The sequence below is a fragment of the Triticum dicoccoides genome, chromosome 4A (genome assembly GCF_002162155.2).
Source record: "Triticum dicoccoides isolate Atlit2015 ecotype Zavitan chromosome 4A, WEW_v2.0, whole genome shotgun sequence".
NCBI lineage: Eukaryota > Viridiplantae > Streptophyta > Magnoliopsida > Poales > Poaceae > Triticum > Triticum dicoccoides.
In genome coordinates, this window is record NC_041386.1 from 735,657,809 (window position 1) to 735,685,594 (window position 27,786).

The 27,786-nt window shown below is 46.2% G+C and overlaps 1 pseudogene; it reads right to left on the reverse strand.

Annotated features, from left to right (window-relative positions):
* Positions 1-2,469: 2,469 nt before the first annotated feature.
* On the reverse strand, positions 2,470-27,220 carry LOC119284337 (annotated as a pseudogene).
* Between the last annotated feature and the right edge of the window lie 566 nt (positions 27,221-27,786).

Consider the following 27,786-nt stretch of genomic DNA (forward strand, 5'->3'; position numbering starts at 1 on the left):
TATAAGTCACTAGTTTTAAGTCACCTGACTTATAAGTCGGGTGACTTATTGAAACCAAACAGGCCCTTAGCAGTTAAGGCAAACTAGCTAGCTAATGTTGAGCTGTACCTAGTGTCTAGGCTGGTACACGTATGTGATGAGGTGGGCAGTAGTAGAAATATCTCAGCTGCCATAGTCCCTCGGTTGGAAGAAGGACATTTAGATTCAATACAAGACATTTCCTCCTTCTAGTACCATCGTGTGTGCTCCAAGCCTCAAGTGCTGTGTACTACTACTACTCCTACTACGTGTGTGTGTGTGTGTGATACACTAGTGAGTGTGTGAGTAGTACGCGTGTATGCTCATCCACCGTTCGTCTATCAGTGTACTCGAGTGCTAGCGAGTAGTTCTGGGCTAACAAAGATTTTGTGCTTGGTGTTTGCGCGTTTGGTCCATTTTTAATACTTCAGGTGATAAGGCAAAGGTGTGTATCATATAAGCTTGTGCTTCATGTATGAAAATAGGATTTTGGCACATGCCAGGATAGGGCATTTACTGTGCTACTCCCTTCTTTTCGGTTTATAGGGCTTATCTCAAAATTTTAGTTTTTTCATTTTATAAGGCTCAATTTGGTTGTTCCCCATCACATGTTCAGGTTCCAAGGTGCATTAAATCATTGCATGCAATTATTAAGAGAAAATTGACCAATGCATGTACCTTATGCATGCATGCATTGCAATTAATACATTGGTAAACATAATTTTTTGAGGAAAACAAGAGCATTAATTGGATGGTTTTGCAAACTACAAAAAGTATTCCACCACTCACCATCTATCTTGGTTGGTGAGATTTTTAAATTGAGACCTATAAACCGGAAAGGAGGGAGTAGAACTTTTACAGTTGATATGGGTGCTCTTGTTTCTAAATTGAACTAAAAAGTTGTTCCACCCTGCCTTTTGCCTAAAACATATGTAGTGTGAAGTTTCATCCGCTTTCGATGAAACTTCAGCTTGACTCTCTCCAATGCGTAGCAACTTTGTTTGCAATCTTATTTCACAGTAAGAGAATGAATACAATATTATTTCTGCTTGTTTCAGCTACCAACCAAACTACAGTCCATGCATTTACACCTTAACTTGTCAGCCTTCTTAGCTTATAAATTTCGGACCCCATTTTGACAGAAGTGGTGCAAATTAGTTATGATGTTTTGTTTTCATCTTAAGATATGCACTTTAATATTTTGGCTTTCCCGTTGGGCCGTTCTGATCTAGCTGCCTGATGATTACCATCGTTTGCTGGCGTACAGCTATTAGCCGGCTGCTGCATCTACTATACAGCCACCACCACCAACTGTTCGGCTGTTCCTGGCATGCCTGAACTATCTGACCCTCCTGAACTCTTAATTTCCATCCGCTGAGCTGGCTAAGTGTGCTCCTGGGGATGCAAGAAGTACGAAGGCTTGGCAGATCAAAACAATGCTCCGACTGATCATCTTGTATATTAAGCTACGTTTTCATATTGTTTTTCGCAACCCTGATTGCTGACTGAATGCTGATGCTTTTGCACTGTGTCGTGGGTCTTTCTGCCGATGATTTTGCAGTCCTGATTTGCTGACCGAATGGCATACATCTTTCTGGAACTTTGCTATATATGCGATGTGATTTTTGCAACCTTGCTTGCTGGATATTCATGCGTCTTTCTGAAGTTCTGCTAGCTACTGTCTGTATTTTCTGCGTGCCCGTTGAGAAAATAAAATGTATTATTATTAAACATGGTCGCTGATTCCTTGTGTTAATTCAATTGGAGCTATTCAAATGTAATATTTTTGCAGGCACCTGTCGCATAATTTGAAGCCACAGCAGTCTCAGGAAACCATGTCAGGCTGTGTTTGTGTGTTAGCACAAGAACCGGCTAATCAGAACCAGCGTCTATCATTCCTCAATATTATTATAGACAATTGGAATCTAAAAAAATACATTGTTTCACAATACTATAGAAATAAAAAAGATAGCTTCAGTGTTCATCGTCCCAAATTATTACAACCAAACAAATGCAGAGGCCATCATTTCACGACATCACAAACCATAGGAAACAAGCAAATCTAGTGTTCATAATTCCACACTCTATTACAAACCATATTAAGCAAATAAATCCAGCGCTAAACACTGTTAAAAAACATCGGTTGCTGGCAGCAATGACATGTTGCGTCGTCTGCAAACGCATGATATATAGGACGACTTCTACAAAACATAATGACAAGGTATGCGTGGAACCAGAAAATTGTCGCCTGATCAATTGACATCATATCGTACTGGTTTTAAACTCCATCCATAGTATGAAGCCCAAGCCTGGTATTTCAGTCAGGCAATGTATTATAAAACTTAAGAAACAATCCTAATGGTTCTTAACTTGAAAAGGTAGGAATCAAGGGGATTTATAAATGTATATACCTCTCAATCCATCATTTTCAACGGGAGAGCAGCTTCATAATTAATGTATAAATTCCTTCGCTTCAACGTGCTGAAGCTTTTGCCAGTTTTGATGACCTATTTCTTTGGACGAACTCATGAACTCTCCATTGCAGTAAGACACTTTAAACTTCTGAAGAGACCGGGGAAGTTCTGGAAGTGATTCTAAATACCAGCATAGCCGATCGTTAGGCTCTTGAGAAACCTGAGGTTCTTCACATTGTCTGGCAAGTGGTCCCAGAAGCATTCAGAAATTAAGAGATAGCGAAGATGAATGAAATGCTCAAAAAGTTCTGGAGCAGGTCGCAAACGACTGCAGTCGTGGAATATAAGTTCATGTAGGTACTTTGGGCCACCGTTCTGCTCACCCACCATCCAACCTGGGTACCTTAGAGTTTGGTACCTCCAGACTTCCAAACTTTTAAGATCCTTGGGTGGGCAAAGGCCCTCAAGTACCTCTGCTTGAACTTCTGGTTTGCAAGCTCTATCATTAACCCAGAAAAGTCGCAGTTCAGTCAGTCCTTTCTTATCAGCTAGATTTGCTTCATGTGCTTCCTTCTTGCTTTCAACATTTTCAAGATTTTGGATCGTCAGACCGCCCCGAAGCTTGTTTAGGTCCCTCAGCTGTTTAAACTCATACCCATGTTCCCTCCTTACGTCAAAAGTTTCTATTGTCTGTAGTGATGTTAACCTGCCAATGTTTGGAATATGCATTGTTATTTCGCCACCGATGATATGCCTCAAGTTGGTGAGGTTACCCATGTTTATATCGGATGAAACTTCTACATCATTTGCATAACCAAACATTAGCACCTGCAGATGGTAAAGATTGTCTACTGTTTTTGGTAAATATAGCGCTGCTTCATAGAACACTAAAGCAAGATACAGAAGATGCTTTAAATGACAAGTAGCTGCTGGGATTTCAAACACACTTATTTCATCGATCAATGTCAAGGAGGTTTCTATGGCCAGTACTCGCAATTTCTGCAGCATCTCAAACACATTCTCAAAGAATTCTTTGTTAGCTGGTGCAAGCTCCATATGATCAATAATGAGAGTGCGTAGGTTTTTCAGTTTAAAAATCTCCTCAGTAACCATTGCTCCATTCGCAATGAAAAGATGGCGAACATCATGAGGAACTTCCCCTCTCGAGCCATTCCCGATTCTGAAGCAATCACTCCCTGCTACATTCTTGGCTAAATCATGCATAAGATCATGGACTAAATAGCACAAACTGCCTTGGTAGTATCCTCCAGGTTGAACAAATGAGGTTGCCAGTAACTCATGGAAGTAACCCTGACCAATAGCTTCCATATCCTCATCTGCATTAGTGATCTGTATGAACCCACAGTTTAACTAACTCATCACGGTTCAAACGGTATCTTTTGGGAAAAATACTGCAGTACACAAAACATCGCCTCACCTGCTCATCAAGATGCTGGTAACGCGCCACCACAGGGCCCCCGTCGTCTCCTTTAGAAGGTCACGATCTCAAACTTCTCTCCAAAAGTCAACATCGTTTTTTCTTTTGCGTAGATGCCCTCCCACTGTACTGGCTGCCAGAGGTGATCCTTTCAGCTTCTGTGCAATTTCAGCCCTAATAATTTTGAGTTCCATTTGATCTGGATCATCTGCACTTGCATCTTCAAGGGCATAATACATGAACAGTTCCAAGAATACTTGAACATCCAAGGGCCGTATCGGAATAGCAGTGCGTGCCACACCAGGACCAAATCTGAGAATCATCTTTGTGCCGACTTGTGTTGGGGAACGTAGTAATAATTCAAAAAAATTCCTACGTGTCACCAAGATCAATCTAGGAGATGCTAGCAACGAGAGAGAGAGGGAGTGCATCTTCATACCCTTGAAGATCGCTAAGCAGAAGCGTTACAAGAACGTGCTTGATGGAGTCGTACTCGTGGCGATTCAAATCGTGGAAGATCCGATCCAAGCGCCGAACAGACGGCGCCTCCGCGTTCTACACACATACAGACTAGGGACATATGTCAGGACCGGTTTTCCAATAAAATATTTATTGAAAAATCGACCATTTTATCAGACCAGTATAGGAAAATCTTCCTTACTAGTAGACAAATCCTTGATACAGAAATCCAGCAGTACTAAATTATTATACAAGGTTGAGCTAAGGCTACTCAACAATTTATTACAAGCACGCCGATATTATGCATAAAGGCGGATATGGCACAAGGAGTATGGCGGCATAACTACTGACTTGTAATAAAAGTGGTGGTGGATATGTCACAGTGACGTGGTGACATGACTCCTAAATGTTACAGCTCATCGAACGCCGGAGTGGGGCTTGATGATTTTATTTGGGTTGCGGAAGCGTATATGATACAAGTGACCAATTCCAGGATCGCACGGGACTGACTGGGACTCCTCTAGGCGTCGGACTCGATATCGTACTCTTCATCCATAAGGTCGCCTTCGTCAATATCTGGCCAAATCAACAAGCCAGGCGAGTAATTTGAATGTACTCGCAAGATAGTTTGGACATAAGATATAACAAATGCAAACATGATGCACATGAGCAGATTAGTAAAGCACACTCAGATAATAAATTTGCACGGCATGTTAAATAAAAGAAATTCAGGCGGTAGTCCTCCCGAAATCCCAATAAAATAACTGAAGACCGATCGGGTGTCTGAAGTGACGCCTCGAAAAGTAAAAATAAATTAACATACCGCAGTCGGGTGTCAGAGCGACACCACTTAAATGGCTTATATTGAAATGTAAATGACAGTGCGTGCCACCGCCGGACGTCTAAGCGACATCTCGAAAAGGGCTTATAAAGAAAGTAAATAACATGGATGCCACATTCGGACGTCTGAGCGACATCACATAAAGGGCTTATATCGAAAGTAAATAACAAGAAAGCCACAGTCGGACGTCTGAGCGACATCACATAAAGGGCTTATATTTCACCATTCGAATTCAAGTAGCTCATGAATTTAAATCATCCCAAGGAAATACTAAGTACATAATAATAAACGGGTTAGTCCATCCGCAGGAATAACATTCAGCCGACTTTACCACTCATGTTTATCCACCGGAGATTGTCACTGAAACTGACACTGAGACTGACGATGAGACGGATGTTGAGACTGACACTGACACTGACATTGATATGTTGGTCACAGTCCTTGACCATGGACACGGTTACTCGAATGGTTTTGACTCTGCAGAGTTTGTACTCTTTACCCACAGTCAACGGATTTCCATAGTCACAAAAGACTAGTCCCGTTTACGGTATTTTAGAAGAAAAACATCTAACCGGTACACACCCATTCCACATTCCGCTGCCAGGAATCACCCTAGGCAACGTTCAAGAAAAACTTTAAGACGGGGAGGCCACAACCTCGAGTAGCATGGGATCAAATTTATATCGCGCGCTCTAAGGGGTGCCCCCCTCTCTGTCCCAACCGGAAACACCCATGCCCCCTGAACGGATGACGGGCTTTAATCCAGGGCCATGGAACCCTCATCACGGCCCCTCTATTTGGTGTGTACAAGGAAAGAGGTTTGCAACTGACTAGACCGCATTCCTTGTAGAAGACATGTGGCAGCACAAAAGAAAGGACGAACGGGAACAAGACTTGATCCACGTTAATATTGGAGTTAAACGGTTGACATAAGATTGGCATGCTTCAACAATACCAGCTTGCAACCTGTCATGCCACCACATGATCAGGTTATCTCACCATCATATGAACACATCAAAATTCGAAGCTCACTTGTAGCTTACCTTGCATGCAATATAACATTCACTCATGCTTTTATAAACATGCCATGAGAACACTACTCAAGCAAACATGCAAGACACTCATCATATCAAAGGTTCAAACATGCTTGCCTGGTTCGGAGTAGTCGGAGTCTAGCCCGGTGAAGTTCGCGGCTCCGTCACCTCCTTCCGTATCTATGTTATAAAAAAACGGATACTAACGTAAATACCGTGTGTGGCATAAACATTGTTCCAAATTTTTTTCAAATAAATATGATAAAAAACTAGATAGAAAAATAAAGGGGACAGAAAAAGATTCAACTCAAAATCATCTTTTGTTTAAAAGTTATAAGGGTTTTAGTCCAGGGACTAATCTATGATGAAACAGAAACTTTCCAGGGGCTAGTTTAAAAAAAAGACAGAAAACGTTTCAGTTAGAAAACGTATTTTGCCCGAAGGCGCTTTCAGAAAATGTTACGAAAAAGAGAAAAAGCTGAGGAGGGGGTCCCACCCGTCAGGTTTAAAAACCAAAACAGAGTCCCGGCTGCACCCGAGGCTTGCGGTGGTCTCCGGTGTCGATCCACGGCGAAGCAGGGGGAGTGGAGGGTACCTACGGACTCACGGAGCACTCCCGCGTCTGTGGGTGGTGGAGTTGGTCGTCGGCGAGCACCATGTCGACGGCGGCCTTTACTTCGGCGGACGGTGGTTCGGGCGGGGATGGATCTCGCCGAGGAGAGCTGCAAACGTCAAATTGGGACTCGGGTTAGACAAGTGGGTGCACTAGGAGGCTATTGATGCCGTTTGGGAGGCGGGGGTGCTCTCACTAGAGAGGATCTTGCCGGAGCCCGAGGCGGATCGGGGCGGCCGGAGTCGGAGAAGAAGGCCTCCTCGAGGTCCTCCTAGTGGCTGGGCCCAGTTCTGGCAAGGTGGAGGGGTAGTGCTGGGTCGAGAACGAGCTCGAGGCCTCCTTTTATAGCCGGTCCGAGGCGGTTGCCGAGAATGGGGTATCTCCGGCGAGCAATTACGGCTAGGCACTTGTCGGGCTGGAAGTTTAGGTGACTGGGTAGCTGCGGATTGGTCTACTGGTTCCATCCAGAGGCTAATCTTGGTACGACTTGGGCGATACTCCAGGCCTTCAATGGAACGGCCTCACGGGCACGTCGGCGGCAGAGAGCGCGCTCTGCGCCTCTCAGGCCATGACGACGGTTCTGCAGCACGAACGGGGAATGGGACGGCCACGCGGCAGCTCCTGGTGGTGTGGGCGGTGCTGGACGGCGCCGTACTACGCTGAGCCTCTCTGGTGGCCGCAGCGAATGCTGCTGCCGCCGCTCACGGGGGCGATGCACTCCTGCCAGCTCACCGCTGACGCTCGCATCCATCCAGACCACCGTGCGGCACGATGGATAAGAAGGGGGAGCAGTGAGCAAGGCGCCAACGCGTGCACTGGCGAGATCGACGCCGCGGTTCTGAAGAAAACGACACTGTCGACTGAAAATTGAACACTGAACTTTTCTGAATTTGATAGAAACAGTGCACACCAGCTGTTCGACGAAATGATTTAGGCATGTGGAAAATTTTCCTTGAGCTGATCCTTGGTGAGGTGATCTCTTGATGCATCTAGAGGCTGCATGGTTTATCTCAGATTTTTAGGAAAAGAAAAGAAATGAATTTCACCAAAAATGGCAAATCTGGTCCAAACTTGCGGCAAGCACAATTTGAAAATTTTGAACTGTGGACCAGCAGTTCTTGATGGATCTAGGTTGAGGGTACCAAGGAATATCTTGGGTAATTTGCTTGGGATTAAAAGCTCAAAGGATCTGGTACTTCCTTTGAAAATCCCAAGAGTCCAAAATAAAAGGCAGAAAAGGATTTGAGGATAAAATAAATAGAAATAAAATCTAAAGGAGGTTGAAACTTGCTGGACCTGGATGTTTGACTTGACCCAAGGTAGGGAGGTGGGTTTGGAAGAAGGTTTTCAACATAGGTCATGGCAAGAGAAATTTTTTTTGAGTGGGGAGGAATAAACCCATAATCTATAGGGACTCTTTTTAATAAAAGAAATATTAAAACAACCCAAGATTATTTGTGTTGACCCAACACATGTTGAAGAACCCTCAAGACCAAAAATCAGTATTGAGAAGAACTCCTAAAAGAAATATTTGTCATGAAAGAAATTTTTTGAGAAGGAGAGCCCCTCGTTTAGCAAAAATTCAAATAACCCCCTTTAAATCAAATAAAGAATTTAGTAAAAACTAAATAATTGTTTTGGAGTGTTACAACACCTACCCCCTTAGGAAAAATCTCGTCCCCGAGATTTCAGCTGATCCTCAAATAGGTGTGGGTATTCTGTCCGAAGAAAATCCTCTCTTTCCCATGTTGCTTCATCCTCGGTGTGATTGCTCCACTGAACTTTGAAAAACTTAATTGTTTTCTGACGGGTCCTCCTTTCAGACTCCTCCAATATTTTTATTGGACGTTCCCTGTAGGTGAGGTCTGGTTGCACGTCAATGCTCTCATGAGACACATGCTTCTCTGGGTTGCTTACACATTTCCTCAACTGTGAGATGTGGAACACGTCGTGGACGTCTGACAGTTCTTTGGGTAGGTCTAGCTGGTAGGTTACTGTGCCTCATCGTGCAGTCACACAGAAGGGTCCAATAAACCGTGGTGCTAGCTTTCCTTTAACTTTGAATCGTTGCAGGTCCATCATAGGAGGTACTCGCAGATACACGTATTCACCTGGTTCAAAGCTGACTTCACGATGTTTTTGATCGTAATAACTCTTTTGTCGGCTCTGGGCTGTCTTGAGTCGATCCCTGATTAGTCTAACTTTCTCCTCAGCTTCCTTGAGTATGTCGGGGCCGAAGATACGACTGTCTCCTGTTTCTGACCAAGTTAATGGGGTACGACATCTTTGCCCATACAAGGCTTCAAAAGGTGCCATTTGCAGACTGGCTTGGTAACTGTTGTTGTATGCGAACTCGGCATACGTCAAGCTTTCTTCCCAAGTGGTTCCATAGGTGAGAACACATGCTCTTAGCATGTCATCTAGAATTTGTTTCACACGTTCGGTTTGTCCTCCTGTCTAGGGGTGGTATGCGGTACTGAAAACTAGTTGAGTTCCTAGAGCTTGTTGTAAATGATCCCAAAATGTAGAGACCAATTGAGTGCCTCTGTCGGATATTATAGTCTTTGGAATCCCATGCAGACAAACTATACGAGAGAGATAAAGCTTGGCAAGCTTCTGAGTGGTGTGGGTTGTCTTTACTGGGATGAAATGTGCCACCTTAGTTAATCTGTCTGTGATGACCCATATGGCATCATTTCCGTGTCGTGACCGAGGTAGTCCGACAATAAAATCCATTCCAATTTCGTCCCATTTCCACTTAGGTATCCTGTTTGGCTGTAATAGTCCTGCCGGTTTTTGGTGCTCGGCTTTAATGCGCTGACATGAATCACAACATGCAATGAATGTGGCTATATCCCTCTTCATACCGTGCCACCAAATTTTTTCCTGAATGTCCTTGTACATTTTGGTTCCTCCAGGGTGGATTGAATATGGAGTGGTGTGGCCTTCGGCTAGAATTTGCCGTTTGAGGTCCTCTATATTTGGTACGCAAGGTCTGTCTCCGTACCATAATATTCCCTTATCGTTTATGACGAATTCTGAGGCCTTGCCCAGACTCACTTTTCTTTTTATGCCTTCGATGATGGGGTGTCCATGCTGAGCCTCCTTAATCTGTTCCATTAGGGTGGGCTATATTTCCAAATTTGACACGTTGCCTTCAGTGACCATCACTAAGTTGAGTTTGGCGAACTCCTGCTGAAATTCAGGTCTCAAATTCTATGGGCTGTCGTTGCCCGAGCTAGGGTTTCCACTAAGAGCATCCGCCACTACATTCGCCTTTCCTGGATGGTAGTGAATGCCAACATCATAATCTTTGACTAATTCCAACCAGCGCCGTTGTCGTGAATTGAGTTCTGGTTGTGTGAAAATATATTTGAGGCTTTTATGGTCCGTATATATTTCACAACGATTTCCCAGCAAAAAGTGCCTCCACTCTTTGAGTGCATGAATGACTGCTGCCAACTCCAAGTCATGAGTAGGATAATTTTCTTCATGCTTTCGTAGTTGCCTGGAAGCGTATGTGACTACTTTGCCTTCTTGCATTAATACGCATCCGAGGCCCTTCCGGGATGCGTCACAATACACTTCAAAACTCTTGTGTATGTCTGGCACAACCAATACTGGTGTTGTTGTTAATTTCCTTTTGAGTTCTTGGAAACTTTTCTCGCAAGCTTCAGTCCATACGAATTTCTTATCCTTCTTGAGTAACTGTGTCATTGGTTTTGCTATGGTGCAGAACCCCTCAATAAACCTTCGGTAATATCCAGCCATTCCTAGGAAACCTCGTACATCTGTTACGTTGGCTGGTGGTTTCCAGCCAAGTACGGCCTTGACTTTTTCTGGGTCCATGGCAACACCTTCTTGGGTCAATACGTGGCCTAGAAAACTAACCTGTCTTAACCAAAATTCACATTTGCTGAATTTGACGTATAATTGATGTTTCCTTAATTCTCCCAGTACAATCCTGAGATGTTCAACATGCTCTTCTGGTGTCTTGGAGTATATCAGAATATCATCAATGAACACCACAACAAATTTGTCCATAAATTTCATAAACAGTTTGTTCATGAGGTGGACAAAATATGCGGGGGTGTTTGTCAGTCCATACGGCATTACTGTAAATTCATATAGTCCGTATCTGGAGGTGAATGCTATCTTGGGGATATCTTCTGTCCGTATTTTTAATTGATGATACCCCGACCTTAAATCAATTTTTGAGAAAACCTTGACTTGCGTGAGCTGGTCAAATAAATCATTTATCCGTGGCATCGGATATTTGTTTTTGATGGTGACCATGTTGAGTACTTGGTAGTCAATACATAATCTCAGTGTCCCATCCTTTTTCTTGGGAAATAATACTGGTGAACCTCAAGGTGAGGAGCTGGCTCGTATAAATCCTTTGTCCAGTAATTCTTTTATTTGCTTCTTTAATTCTACCAACTCGGAGAGTGCCATTCTATAGGTCTTCTTGTAAATGGGGGTGGTTCCAGGTGCTAGTTCAATGATGAACTCTATTTCCCGGTCTGGTGGCATGCCTGGTAGTTCTTCGGGGAATACGTCAGGGAACTCACACACCACTAGAACTTTTCTTAACTCTGAAACGTCCACCATGTTCAACCTTGGTTGCCGTGACATTGGTCTTTCTTGAGCTGCAATTTTTATCGTCTTCCCGTGATGATGGGTAAGAATTACAGTCGGATTGAAGCATTCGATAAATCCCTTGTTGGTGGTTAACCAGTCCATTCCTAGGATAACATCCAGTCCCTTATTTTCCAATACAATGAGGTTTGCCTAGAACTTTAGTCCCTCAAACTCAATAACCACACCTTGGCAGTAACTCCGAGTGATTTGCTTAATCCCGGGGGACTTGATGATCATGGATTTTTCCAAGGGAAGCATCGAAAAATCATGTTGCAAAGCAAATTTCTTTGAAATGAACGAGTGAGAAGCTCCAGAATCAAACAAAACCGTGGCAGGTATTGTGTTGACAGGGAACGTACCGAGTACGATATCCGGGGCATTCTGTGCTTCCTCCTTGGTCACATGGTTCAAGTGACCCTTCTTGTGATTGTTATTGGGGTTGAAGTTGTTTCGCTTGGGTGTTGAATTATTGCCACTGTTGTTTGGCTTTGCGGCCGAGTTTCTTGGCTTTGGGCACTGTTTGGCATAGTGTCCTTCCTCTCCACAAGCGTAGCAAGTAACACCTGGGCGATATGTCTTGCATGAATTTTTTTGTTTGGGCGTGGAACATTGGTCGTGGATTTGTTTGCTCCACTTTTCTGAAAATCAGTCTTGTTCCGGTTGTTGCGAGCATGAGTAGTCTTGTCTCTTTTGCGCTTGCGAAAATCCTGCAAGCTGCGGCGCTCATTTTCCAATGTAATGGCTTTTTCCACGAGTGTTTTGAAATCCGGAAAGGTGTGTACGACCAGCTGGCATTTAAGTGCTGGTGCTAGACCGTCCAGAAATTTTTCCATCTTTTTATTTTCAGTCATGTGCTCTTCGTTGGCATAACGAGATAATTGAGTAAACTGACTATTGTACTCAGTCACTGTCATGCTTCTCTGTTTGAGGTCATCAAACTCCCTTTTCTTGATCTTCATAATGCTTCTGGGAATTCTTCGCAGGTGATGTTATTTTCATTGAGGTGCATGTGTAGGAAATTTTCCCACCATGATGCAGCTGCTCCAGTGAGGTAGTGAGGTGCATAAAGTACCTTCTCACGGTCCAAACATTGTGCAATAATTAACTTCCTTTCAATATCTCGAAGCCAATCATCGGCCTCAAGAGGTCTATTAGTGTGAGAGAACGTTGGGGGACGTGTCTTTTGTAGTTCAGACAATTTGGAATGCTGCTGATATGGTCCTCGGTGATTTCCCATATTGATAACATGGTTCATCATTTCTTGATGCTGCTGCTGGCTTTCCTCATAAAGGCGGCATACTTGAGAAAATGCTGCTTCACTGCCTTGCTGACTTGACTGCCCCTGTGTGAAATTGTTACTTGTCTGGGTACCATAATTTTCTTCCGGCGGACTTGGCATGGAACGAGTCCAGGGACGAGGCATTTTCCACTCTGGGGTATTTTTGTAGAACTTAAGAGAAAAACCGAGTGGCAAAATTAAATAATATTGCAAAGGCGAAACTCCAAGATTTTTCAAGAAAATACTTGATTGCGCATGGAGAAGGACCGCTTAGTACATATCTTACATGCAAGCAGTAATTATACAATACATCACTCAGGATGTGCGTACACATTCCCGACATGTTATTTAGGCTAGTGCACTTCTCCGAGTTCCTACATGATGCGCACACAAACTACTTCTCACCAAACCTATATACATATAAACATATCATACAAGTTGGTACATCGTACGGCTGCTAGGCGCACTCAGTCGGAGATGGTAAGAACTTCCCTCGGCCTGGCAAGGGTAAGACCCAGTGATGCTGGAGACTCAACCTCCTCCTCACTAATAGGCTCCAGGCGTGAAGTACCAGGTTGAGGAGCTGGTGCGAGCGCGGTAGGTGGTGCAGCCCTGAGTGGAGTAGGAGCAATGACTTGGTCAAACTCTTCAGGGTAGGCAGGCGGCGGGCGTTGGCAAAGATTGCAGGTGCATAGGATGCTGAGGACGAGACGTAAGTCAGTGATGGTGCTGCATGGAGGAGCTCCCTCCTGTTGGCGGAACAGCCCAGCACGAAGTCCATACGAGTAGCCACAAAGTCGTCCACGAGGCTATCAAAAGCTGCCTCAAGAGCTTTGAGATATTCAACCAACATCTCAATAGCCTCATCTCTCTTCCCCCTAGCGCAAGCGAACGCATAGTGACATGTGTATGGCATGTGGCATGGGAGGTAGCGGCAGCGACGAGCCTTCATAAAAGGAAGAGCATCCCAGAGACGAGCTAACGCCTCACGAGCAGCCATCTGCATGGCATGACTCTCCGTAGGCATGGCCCTTCGGAAGCGGCGTGACTCAGAACGTACTCCCTTGAATTGCACCGCGGCCTGGTGCATGGACACGTTGTCGCTGATCTTGTGCTGGTAGAGTGTGAACTCCGGACGAGCCGATGGCCCGATTGCGACTTTGGTGATGGAGACGAGAAGCTTGATAAACCCCTCAGGTACATTGGCGAACACCTGTGACTCACAGTCGCTGCCAGCCATCTACAAAAGTAGACAAAAATTCCGAATAGTCAAATCATAAATTTATGATGACTAGCAGAAAATTGCTACATTTGCAAAATGATAAATAAAAGCACTTATAATGCTAATAACCGATTAACGATCGCACCTAGTGACTTCCTACAGTCAGCCTGGCTCTGATACCAAGGTTGTCAGGATCGGTTTTCCAATAAAATATTTATTGAAAAATTGACCATTTTATCAGACCAGTATAGGAAAATCTTCCTTACTAGTAGACAAATCCTTGATACAGAAATCCAGCAGTACTAAATTATTATAAAAGGTTGAGCTGAGGCTGCTCAACAATTTATTACAAGCACGCCGATATTATGCATAAAGGCGGATATGGCACAAGGAGTATGGCGGCATAACTTCTGACTTGTAATAAAAGTGGTGGTGGATATGTCACAGTGACGTGGGTGACATGACTCCTAAATCTTACAGCTCATCGAGCGCCGGAGTGGGGCTTGATGATTTTATTTGGGTAGCGGAAGCGTATATGATACAAGTGACCAATTCCAGGATCGCACGGGACTGACTGGGACTCCTCTAGGCGTCGGACTCGCTATCGTACTGTTCATCCATAAGGTCGCCTTCATCAATATCTGACCAAATCAACAAGCCAGGTGAGTACTTTGAATGTACTCGCAAGACAGTTTGGATATAAGATATAAAAAATGCAAACATGATGCACATGAGCAGATTAGTAATGCACACTCAGATAATAAATTTGCATTGCATGTTAAATAGAAGGAAGTCAGGCGGTAGTCCTCCTGAAATCTCAATAAAATAACTGAAGACCGATCGGGTGTCTGAAGCGACGCCTCGTAAGGTAAAAATAAATTAACATGCCGCAGTCGGGCGTCAGAGTGACACCACTTAAAGGGCTTATATTGAAATGTAAATGACAGTGCGTGCCATAGTCGGACGTCTAAGCGACATCTCGAAAAGGGCTTATAAAGAAAGTAAATAACATGGATGCCACAGTAGGACGTCTGAGCGACATCACATAAAGGGCTTATATCGAAAGTAAATAACAAGAATGTCAGAGTCGGACGCCTGAGCGACATCACATAAAGGGCTTATATTTCACCATTCGAATTCAAGTAGCTCATGAATTTAAATCATCCCAAGGCTCAGTACAAACTAATAAACGGGTTAGTCCATCCACAGGAATAACATTCAGCCGGGTTTACCACTCATGTTTATTCACTGGAGATTTTCATTGAAACTGACACTGAGACTGACGATGAGACGGACATTGAGACTGACACTGACACTGACATTGATATGTTGGTCACAGTCCTTGACCATGGACACGGTTACTCGAATGGTTTTGACTCTGCAGAGTTTGTACTCTTTACCCATAGTCAACGGATTTCCGTAGTCACAAAGGACTAGTTCTGTTTACGGTATTTTAGAAGAAACACATCTAACCGGTACACACTCATTCCACATTCCGCTGACAGGAATCACCCTAGGCAACGTTCAAGAAAAACTTTAAGACGGGGAGGCCACAACCTCGAGTAGCCTGGGATCAAATTTATATCGCGTGCTCTAAGGGGTGCCCCCCACTCAGTCCCAACTGGAAACATCCATGCCTCCTGACCGGATGATGGGCTTTAATCCAGGGCCATGGAACCCTCATCATGGCCCCTCTATTTGGTGTTTACAAGGAAAGAGGTTTGCAACTGACTAGACCGCATTCCTTGTAGAAGACATGTGGCAGCACAAAAGAAAGGACGAACGGGAACATGACTTGATCCACGTTATTACTGGAGTTAAACGGTTGACATAAGACTGGCATGCTTCAACAATACCAGCTTGCAACCTATCATCACACCACATGATCAGGTTATCTCACCATCATATGAACACATCAAAATTCGAAGCTCACTTGTAGCTTACCTTGCATGCAATATAACATTCACTCATGCTTTTATAAACATGCCATGAGAACACTACTCAAGCAAACATGCAAGACACTCATCATATCAAAGGTTCAAACATGCTTGTCTGGTTCGGAGTAGTCGGAGTCTAGCCCGGTGAAGTTCGCGGCTCCGTCACCTCCTTCGGTATCTATGTTATAAAAAAAATCGGATACTAACGTAAATACCGTGTGTGGCATAAAAGTTGCTCCAAATATTTCTCAAATAAATTTATAAAAAACTAGATAGAAAAATAAAGGGGACAGAAAAAGATTCAACTCAAAATCATCTTTTGTTTAAAAGTTATAAGGGTTTTACTCCAGGGACTAATCTGTGATGAAACAGAAACTTTCCAGGGGCTAGTTCAAAAAAAAGACAGAAAACGTTTCATTTAGAAAACGTATTTTGCCCGAAGGCGCTTTCAAAAAACGTTTCGAGAAAGAGAAAAAGCTGACGAGGGGGTCCCACCCGTTAGGTTTAAAAACCAAAACAGAGTCCCGCCGGCGCACGAGGCTTGCGGTGGTCGCCGGCGTTGATCCACGGCGAGGCAGGGGGAGTTGAGGGTACCTACGAACTCACAAAGCTCTCCCGCGTCTGTGGGTGGTGGAGTTGGTCGTCGGCGAGCACCACGTTGACGGCGGCCTTTACTCCAGCGGACGGTGGTTCGGGCGGTGATGGATCTCGCCGAGGAGAGCTGCAAACGTCAAATTGGGACTCGGGTTAGACAAGTGGGTGCACTAGGAGTGTACTGACGCCGTTTGGGAGGCGGGGGTGCTCTCACCAGAGAGGATCTTGCCGGAGCCCGAGGCGGATCGGGGCGGCCGGAGTCGGAGAAGAAGGCCTCCTCGAGGTCCTCCTAGTGGCTGGGCGCAGTTCTAGCGAGGTGGAGGGGTAGTGCTGGGTCGGGAATGCGCTCGAGGCCTCCTTTTATAGCCGGTCCGAGGCGGTCGCCGAGAACGGGGTATCTCCGGCGAGCAATTACAGTGAGGCAATGGTCGGGCTGGGGGTTTAGGTGACTGGGTAGCCGCGGATTGGTCTACTGGTTCCATCCAGAGGCTAATCTTGGTACGACTTGGGCGATACTCTAGGCCTTCAACGGAATGGCCTCACGGGCACGTCGGCGGCAGAGAGCGCGCTCTGCAACTCTCAGGCCACGGTGACGGTTCTACAACACGAACGGGGAAGGGGACGGCCACACGACAGCTCCTGGTGGTGTGGGCGGTGCTGGACGGCGCCGTACTACGCTGAGCCTGTCTGGTGGCCGCTGCGAACGCTGCTGCCGCCGCTCACGGGGGCGATGCACTTCTGCCAGCTCACCATGCTCGCATCCATCCAGACGAGCGTGCGGCGCGATGGATAAGAAGGGGGAGCAGTGAGCAAGGCGCCAACGCGTGCACTGGCGAGATTGACGCCGCGGTTCTAAAGAAAACGACACCGTTGACTGAAAACTGAACACTAAACTTTTTTGAATTTGATAGAAACAGTGCACACCAGCTGTTCGACGAAATGATTTAGGCACATGGAAAATTTTCCTTGAGCTGTTCCTTGGTGAGGTGATCTCTTGATGCATCTAGAGGCTGCATGGTTTATCTCAGATTTTTAGGAAAAGAAAAGAAATGAATTTCACCAAAAATGGCAAATCTGGTCCAAACTTGCAGCAAGCACAATTTGAAAAATTTGAACTGTGGACCAGCAGTTCTTGATGGATCTAGGTTGAGGGTACCAAGGAGTAGCTAGGGTAATTTGCTTGGGATGAAAAGCTCAAAGGATCTGGTACTTCCTTTGAAAATCCCAAGAGTCCAAAATAAAAGGCAGAAAAGGATTTGAGGATAAAATAAATAGAAATAAAATCTAAAGGAGATTGAAACTTGCTGGACTTGGATGTTTGACTTGACCCAAGGTAGGGAGGTGGGTTTGGAAGAAGGTTTTCAACATAGGTCACGGCAAGAGAAATTTTTTTTGAGTGGGGAGGAATAAACCCATAATCTATAGGGACTCTTTTTAATAAAAGAAATATTAAAACAACCCAAGATTATTTGTGTTGACCCAACACATGTTGAAGAACCCTCAAGACCAAAAATCAATATTGAGAAGAACTCCTAAAAAATATTTGTGATAAAAGAAATTTTTTGAGAAGGAGAGCCCCTCTTTTAGCAAAAAGTCAAATAACCCCCTTTAAATCAAATAAAGAATTTAGTAAAAACCAAATAAATTTTTTGGAGTGTTACAACATCTCTCTTTCTTGATCCAGCAAGGGGAGAGGAGAAGTTGAGGGAGAACTCCGGCAGCACGATGGTGTGATGGTGGAGCTCGTGGTTCTCCGGCAGAGCTTCGCTGCACTCAACGGAGGAGGAGGAGGAGTTGGAGGGGGAGGGTTGCGCCAGGGGCAAGGGGTGCAGTTCCCATGAGCCTCCCCACTATATATAGGGGTGGAGGGGGCTGGTTTCTTACCCTCCAGTTCCATTGGGGCGTTGGCAAAGGTGGGAGGAAAGAAATCCCATCCTTTCCCTTCCCCACCGATTGTTATCCCCCTTTTTAGGTATCTTGATCTCAACCCTTGGGGATATGATCTTATTCCTTCTAAGGGGGGATCTTGGTGCGCCTTGGCCAGGCATGTGGGGCCTTGCCCCCACTACTTACGTTCATGTGGGTCCCCCCATGCAGGTGGGCCCCACTCCAGAACCTTCTAGAACCTTCCCGGCACAATACCAAAAAATCCCGAACATTTTCCGGTGGCCAAAATAGGACTTCCCATATATAAATCTTTACTTCTGGACCATTTCGGAACTCTTCGTGACGTCTGGGATGTTATCCTAGACTCCGAACAACTTTCGGTAACCACATACAATTCCCATTACAACTCTAGCGTCACCGAATCATAAGTGTGTAGACCTTACGGGTTCACGAACCATGCAGACATGACCGAGATGCTTCTCCAGCCAATAACCAATAGCGGGATCTGGATACCCATATTGGCTCCCACATGTTCCACGATGATCTCATCGGATGAACCACGATGTCGGGGATTCAATCAATCCCATATACAATTCCCTTTGTCCATCGGTATGTTACTTGCCCGAGATTCGATCGTTGATATCCCCATATCTTGTTCAATCTAGTTATCGGCAAGTCTCTTTACTCATTCCATAACACATGAACCCGTGGCTAACTCATTAGTCACATTGAGCTCATTATGATGATGCATTATCGAGTGGGCCCAGAGATACCTCTCCGTCATATGGTGTGACAAATCCCAGTCTCGGTTCGTGCCAACCCAACAGACACTTTCGGAGATACCTGTAGTGCACCTTTATAGCCACCCAGTTAGGTTCTAACGTTTGATACACCCAAAGCATTCCTACGGTATCCGGGAGTTGCACAATCTTATGGTCTAAGGAAATGATACTTGACATTAGAAAAGCTCTAGCAAACGAACTACACGATCTTGTGCTATGCTTACGATTGGGTCTTGTCCATCACATCATTCTCCTAATGATGTGATCATGTTATCAACGACATCCAATGTCCATGGTCAAGAAACCACAACCATCTATTGATCAACGAGCTAGTCAACTAGAGGCTCACTAGGGACATGTTGTAGTCTATGCATTCACACATGTATTACGGTTTCCGGTTAATACAATTATAGCATGAACAATAGACAATTATCATGAACAAGGAAATATAATAATAACTATTTTATTATTGCCTCTAGGGCATATTTCCAACAACTTGTCGCAAGGATCTTGCTTCCTCTATTTCCAAGATTCAATGGAGAGAGTAACTTTGCTAGTTTATGCTTATCGTCATCCTTATCGCACCAGATATCATCTAGTACCAAGAGGAATCATTTTCCCTCTAGTTTATTCTCTAATTCACTCTCCAGGACATCAAGGCTCTTGTAATCAGAGCATGATTTATTCTCCATTGAAGCTTCCTCAAGCATCTCATTGAAAATGTCACCCACACTATAGTTCTGAGAAACATGAACCCACATAACAAGGTCGAAATAACCACTAAATTGTTGAAAATCCGCCCACAGGATCGATCACATCTAATCACGATGAACATGCGCGCTCAAAAACTTTTAGCCAAGGGCCCTTGTCGTGCCCCTTCTTTCTTTTTATTTTCTCTTCTTTTTAACTCCCGGTGTTACAAAACTTACATGGGGCTGTCCATATATATATGCAAGTAGCAGCCACCGTCCTGACAAGACCTAAACCTACACGGGCGTACAAACCACGCCAACTCCAATTTGACTCCAATAGCTGATTACTATTAGGACTTAGCTGGCCTAAACTAGGACACGGCCAGACTCCTAAACGAACTCAGATTAACTACTACGTAGACAACTACTACGTACAAGACTTTGACTCATAACCTAACAAACTCAAGATTACCCTAACATAATTTTCTCGTACTTGCAAACATGTTGTGCGAGGGTTGTCTTCCCAGTTCCTGACATGCCATGAATGCCAATTACAGAGAAACATTTACTGTCACTTGAGCTTGGACTGCGATCAAGAGTAGACAATAAATTGTCTATTGTTCATGCTATAATTGTGGTGCCCTGGACATGTTATCTCCTTAAGATCCTCATGTCGACCAGTCACCTTTCCTATTGGTGCTGAAGTGGTGCGTGTGCGTATATTTTTGGCAGCAACATTTCTGCTCTTGCTCGACGGCTTTGCTAATGCAATAATACCTTGTGCTGCAACAATTAGTTTCTATCTTGACCATATTATCCTTCAAACGATGACTTAAATCTCCTGTGAGAGTCAAACTTGGTTCGATACAAATATCCTGCAAAAGCAATCAGCATTCCAAATTTCAAAATACAATCCAACTAAAACATTTTTGGAACAGTAGCCTGTTAGGAGGACACATGCTGGCCCCACGGGGGTAAAAATGCTAGGTATGGTTTATTTTGAGATATCTCTGGGCGAAATCTAGTGCCCCTGGTGCAAAGTACTAGAATTTATTCTAACCATAGTAGTATTTTATTTATTGAGTTTAGCTAGTATGTACAAGGCATACACATTCCTGGGCATACGGCAAGACATGGTTTTGTGTAACAAGCAACAGCACACATGCAAGCGATGCATGTTTTCACAACATATATCATAAATATAAGCAATGTAATTTTTATTTTTAGGAAAAAAAATCGCCTTTGAATTAATTTGGGTGAATGCATTCTTTATAATGAAAAACTATCCTATCCATGCTATTAACACAATCGATTCTACCAAAATAAAAGGGGGAACAATACAACCTTAATAGGATAAAGGTGTTGGAAATATTAGCAATTTACCATATGATTTTATTAACAGAAATGCTAGAAAAAGCATGACTAAAGTAGCAGAGATAGAACAAGTCATGCGATCTGACAGAGAGAAGGTAAAATAACACATGCAAATATGAACTAGAACCAAACATCTCAAGAGTAGACAGTAGATCGAGTTGCATATATGAAATAGAGCCTAACATGTCCAGGGCAAATACTAGAACAAGGAACTGTGGCAGGACCTCTAACAGGAAAAACCAGAACACGTACGGGACAGCAGCAGCAACAGTAGCACTGGACTTGGGGTCGGTGTCCTCGGTAGCCACGTCGTCGAGGAGGTTGTCGACGTCGGGGAAGTAGTCGTCGTTGGGGAAGTAGTCGTCGGAGTCCGGGGCGTCCGTGAAGAAGAAGTCAGTAGTCGCGCCGAGCGCTCCCCAAAAACCTTATCACCCTTCTCCCGTATAGGACTCAAAGAGGTGCGGTCTCGGAGGCCTACTGTCCCGACCTGCGGTGCAAGCCGCAAGCTGGGATGAGGAAGATCGTAGCAGCAACGCAGTGTTCAGGAACCGGTGGCGAGAGGAAGAATGTGTTCTGGTGCATCTCTCTGAGAGGAGCGACCTCCCTTTTATAGGCGCCAGAGAAGGAGACGAGAGGGTAGCGATGGAAGGTGAAACGAAGAGACGAAGATGAAGCGAACAGCCAGCAGCCGAAGGGCTGCACCGTTCACATTCAAACTCCACTATCGCAAAAACTTTTCAGCTTCCGTGTGACCTTTTGTATACCCGTCATGCGTGGCAAAAATTTAGACATCGGCTCGGCTCATTCCCGCAACCGGCGGCGCGGCGCGTCGTGACGAGGCGTGGCGTGGCGAGGCGGGCGGCGGAGGAGGAGCGCGCGTGGATTTCAGGTTCTCGATTTGTCCACTTTTTAGCAAAGGTCATGCCGAAATTTTCTGTGAATTTCGGCATGACTTGTGCTACAAACTAGGACATATCGAGTGCCCGGGATTTGCCGCACCGGGAAGGAGTCAACGTTCCTGCAAAACAATAGGCCTTTTTTATGTCATTATTCATTTTATTAGGTCTAGAATTAATTGACTAGATTTAATCGTAGGAAACATGGCTAGCAACGATGAAGGACAGGGTTCTAGTGATTGCGACGACGTCTACCGGGCGGCAGAAGAATTTTTGAGCCTTGCCGACGATCAACCGATGTTGTTGCTGGGCCCACCGGTGGCATCGGGGACTGAGACCGACAAGCAGACCGGTGCTGAGACTGAGACCGGCGCTGAGACTCAGACCGGCATCGAGACCGGCGCTGCCTCAGGGAGCGGAGCCGGTGTAGAACCGAAAGCAAAGAGGCAACGACTTCCTAACAAACTCAGGACTACTAGATTGCATCGTACGGACAACCGCCACCATCAACGATGAGAAACTACAGAAGATAGATAATATGAGGCCCTCCCTCCTAAAGAAGTTTCACCAGATATTCTTGTTCCCGGGATGGAATGAAAAGGATTATAAAGATCCAGATAAGGACCCGACAATGAAGAAGATAAACAAACACGCCATGACCAAGTTTAGCGACGCATTGGCCGCCTGGAAAACAAGGGTGAAAGTAAGGATCATCGACAAGAAGGAACCCTACTCCGAGATTGTAAAGGATAATCCGACAATCACGGAAGAGCAGTTTCAAATATTCAAGGCGGCTTGCGAGGCCGAAGCTGCCAAAAAAAAGTCTAAGTACATGAAGGGGCTTCAAGAGAGGAACATTGGGAGCCACCACCTCAGAAGCCGTGGTTATGGCGGCTTGCGAGGCCTTCAGGGCCCGTCACCGTTGGGACCCAGTGAAGAAGGTTTACGAGACCAACACGATCACGACGAAGTTCATTAGACTGCTGGTAATTTTAGTTTTTGATCAATTCAACTGCACACGTTAGTCATATTTGTAAACAATCCTTGTGCCTTTCGCAGAGAGGGCAGCACAGGATTGCGTCCGAAAGCGACTCGCCGTCTGAGGCATTGCCGAGGCCCAAGTGGGACACTCCATTCAACCGGGCGTTGAACATATTGAAATAACTCCCGATGGAGACTCGACCATCATATGGACGCGTGCATGGTGTCGGATACGGCGCCACGTGGAAGAAGTACTACCATGAGACCACGGAGGAGAGAAAGGAAAGACGAAGGTTAATCCAAGAAAACATCGACAAGAAGGTTGAGATTGCGGTTGAGAAGAAATCATCTCAGACAGTCGCAATAGCGGTAGCTCCCGCAAAACAGGTGGTTGTAGATATGTCTATTTCCTTGGTTCCGGCCGTTTTCAATTGGACAAGGCAAAATCCAGAAAAAAATGCAGCGAACTTTCCCCTTGCTGACTTCTTGGGGAGCGGCTTGACTAGCGTTGCACCAGCACCTGCTCCCGCACCGGCTCCCGCACCAGCGCTCGCGCCGGCTCCCGCTCCGGCTCCCGCACCTGCTCCGGCACCGGCTCCGGCACCGGACGTGCTCGACGGTGCTTCGTCTTTGGCTGAGCTCGACGCTCTCACGGTATCTGTCACACCGGCCCCCTTCAATAAATGTATTATCTCCCGTTTTCGTTGCCTTTCAGATGTCTCACGTCGCAGACTTTTATTTGCAGGCCGATGAAACCCCGTGCACCATATTGTACACCATCGGCGACCAAAAGGTGGATGTGGGGAAGGCGACGATAATGGAGCCGAAGGAACCATTGTTCCACAGCCGGCCGATCTCCCCGAACGTCTTCAACTTTTCCGTGGCCAGTGTCACACCGGGCCACGAGAATTTTCCTCCTCGGATACTAGTGGGGGATGGCGACGAGACCAGGCGGCGGCTTGGTGATTGTTGCAATGGGTTGGTCCTGTTGTGGCCAAAGAGTCTGCTTCGTCTGGAGACGGCCGGGAGCACACCCACAAGCACGCAGCCTCAGCAAGGTATGAACATCAACACCCCACCTACCCAATTAGCGTCGAGTGTCGGGTTGAGTGATAGCGGATGGGGTAAGGAAGAGGCTCCATTAGTCGCTGATGACATCGCCATGGATGAGGATGAGGATGACAATGGCACTCAACAGTATGTCTATACTGGCGCCTACTCAGGGTTTGAGCGTCATGAGTCGGTGCCTGAATTGCCGTCTACGGAGGCTGAACGTATTATGGACGACCTTCCGGTAGTAAAGAAGTCTAGGAAGAGAGCGAGGAAAGGCAAAAAAAAGCTGATTCTATGATCCAGCCGCCTCAGCAGCCTCGACTTCAGGACCGTATAGATATCGCTAATGCGGATAAATGGCATATTCCCGGTCAACCAATCCTACCCGCAAGAGCGCTAGGGGCCAGATTCGGGGATCTAAGGAGACTTCATGACAATGTGCTGCGGATAGAGAAAGGCCTCATCGCCTCGAAAGATCCAGGATACCCACTCTACGTTTTTAATGTTCCGCGGCAATTGTCGTACGTCGACTGCTTCCCCGCGGATAAGTTCTTCCTTCGATTCGATTACATATTCGACATGTTTCTCGTGAAGAAGCTGGATTTTACATTTGTCCGCCTTTATGCCTTGCACATGAACTACATCATCGAGGTTGAGCAGATACCTCATATCTGTGTCGCTGACCCGTACTACATGCACGAGGGCTTCTTGGGAGTCTGCGCAAAGCACCGTGAATACGCGAGGGAATACATCGTCAGTTTCATGCTCGCCAATAAGGACAAGGAGGCAATTATATCATCCCGTGTAAGTCATCCGCGCGGATATCCTTCATTCGATTTTAATCATTCATTTGCATGGTGGAGGCTAATTAATTTGAGGTGTACTTATTTTGCGTAGCGGCGGGCGCGCCGTCCTCATCATCCTCTACCCCTGATACTCCCACGCTCTTTACTTGGACTTGTCGAAGAACATTCACAAAAAGGATTACACCCACATCAAGGATGTTCTCGACAGTGCTATGTTTTACTACCAAGCACGGGGTGGAGAGGTCAAGGACAAGAAGAGAAGGGGCGGCAGGCTCACCTTCGGCCATAAGACCGACTTCTGTTGCATCCACCAACCGAGTGATTCTTTTAATGATGGATTCTATGTCCTACACCACATGCTGGAGTACAGACGGGATCACCAGAACCTTTGCATGTCACCTAGATCCGGCGATGCCCATATTCTGGAATGGGCAAAAAACGTAGGAGATATCGAGGATCATCGACTTCGGGCTGAGTTCTATCACATCCAGTGCGAACTTGCCCAAATCATCATGAAGGAGGTCGTCGGAAAAACAGGGATGTTCTACGAAGAAGGACAAATGTCGCGAGAAGACGTCCGAACATGGGTAGCCTCTCAGTGTCTCGACATGAAGCCTTTCACTAAGCTCGGGGACTATCTCCCTGACATCGATGGATGGCACGACATGTTGGAGTGATTGTCGATATATGACAATGTGTCCGTTTAGTCAATACTTTCTATATGACAAACTTTGAGTTATGCACGGCGAAACTTTATTTGTGATGTAATTAAACAGTCCGCCTCCTCGACTAGCGAAGATCACTCTAGTTAGGGAATTTTGGGTACGATGAACTTTGTTATTTGTGCTTATGATATGTTGTTTCTATTTTTGCCAAGTCTGTCTCTTTCTGTTGCTCAACTATATATGTTGCATATCATCGACTCATGTGACGATGCAGGTGCATATATAGATGATCGATGGCGAAGAAGTGCTACGCCAGGAGTATATATACGACGAGTGGCCGGAGTGTCAGGCCCAGGTGTACCGGTTTCTGATTTCCGAGCGCCATGCAGTAGTTAGTTTAGGTTCACGCTAATGCGAGAGAGGGATACGAACTCATATACTGCATAGTTCCGCTCTCACTCAAAGTGATAGCTCTTCTCGCGTATATCATTGTTTAGATGGATGACGATGTATTTGCAAGTAATCGAGACTTGTATCGCTATTTTCGAGATGATGACGAGAGAACACTTTGTGTTGGATGATGATTATGATGATGACATGATTTGATGAGACTAGTTGTATGTATATGCTATGATTACATTTGTATGTGTATGATATGCTAAACATTATTGTATAAAGCCTATTCAAATACAACACAGATATGCAGGAAAAAAATAATAAAACTAGTAGTAGTGATGGGGAATAGTTAGCAGTAGCGCCACCTTACCAGTAGCGCTTCCCTGTAAAAAGTGTTGCTGATAATATCAGCAGCGCTCTTCAGTGAAGCGCGCTACAGCTATCCATGTATAGCAGTAGCGTGGGACAACAGGCGCTACTGCTACATGTTAGCTGTAGCGCCTTATTAGTAGCGCATCGTCCCGCGCTATTAATAGGCCTAAAACCTGCGCTGCTGCTAGGCTTTTCCCTAGTAGTGTCTGACTGGTCAACAACACGAGACGCAGCCGCCACCACTGGCTCAGACACCGGAATCTCAGCAGAGGCCAGCGCCGTCACCACCTCCATAGCCTGATCGGTCAAATCAGAAGTCTCTCCAGCAGCATTCACCTCTGAGGATGCCGTGGGCTCCACGACGACCGTCAATGGAGGAGGTTGTCGGAAACGGTTTCTCCCACTGCGACCACCATGATATCCACGGAAACCACCTCTCTGCCGGCGACCCGGGCCAGAGGCGCCCTCGACGAAGCCACCTGGAGGTCCATAAAACGGCTTTCGGTCGTTCCATCACCTTGCCAGGCATAGCCTCTCCCACCGTCGGACAAGGACGAGCCACGATGCTGACCCTCGCCATACACGTCGATGCCATCATCGCCCCACTGACCCCGGGGTGCCGCATGAGCAGCACGGTTGTGTCCCGCGCCACCACCTCCCCTTTGTTGCGGCGGAGCAGTCGACACCGGCTCGGCACGCAACTGAGGTGGCCTGGCAGCCACATGAGGAGGCGGCGCCCTTGGCTGTTGCCCTTGCGCCGGTGGCTGCTTGCGCTGCACAACGACCGCAGAGCCAGGTGTCGGCGGCCTCGGCCCAACCGCTCCATCTCCCCGACTAGCCGGAGCCGTCCCGACAGGTGCTGCTGGTCGCGGCCCCGACGGAGCAGTCCCGCCCCGTCCAGCTGGCGCCATCCCCGCAGCCCCCGAAGGGCGCTGGCCAGGTGGGATCACAGCGCCCCGGCCAGCCGAACCAGCAGGCACCGAAGGTCGCTGGCCCACAGGCGGGGCCGCACCTCGCCCGGCCAGTGCAGCAGCGGCAGTTCCCGAGGGCCTCGGACCGGTTAGGGCAGCACCACGCCCCCCTGCCATGGCGAGAGGAGGAATGCATGCGGCTCGACCGATCCCACACGAAGGGAAGCGCAGAGCAGCAAAATGAGAAACCCTAGTCGGCGGCAGAGTCGAATCACGTAGACTCGACGAGACGCAGACGACACGAGAAACAGGAGCCGGCTCGCCGATTATCTGGGCCTCATACCCAGTAACCGCAGCCACATCCGGCCCATCCTGTGCCTCCCCATGCTAGGCCACATACCCAGCGCCAGCCTGCTCAAACACCGGCCCATCTTGGCCCAGGATCAAATTTAAATGCGATGCCCTCGCCGCCCGGATCTCA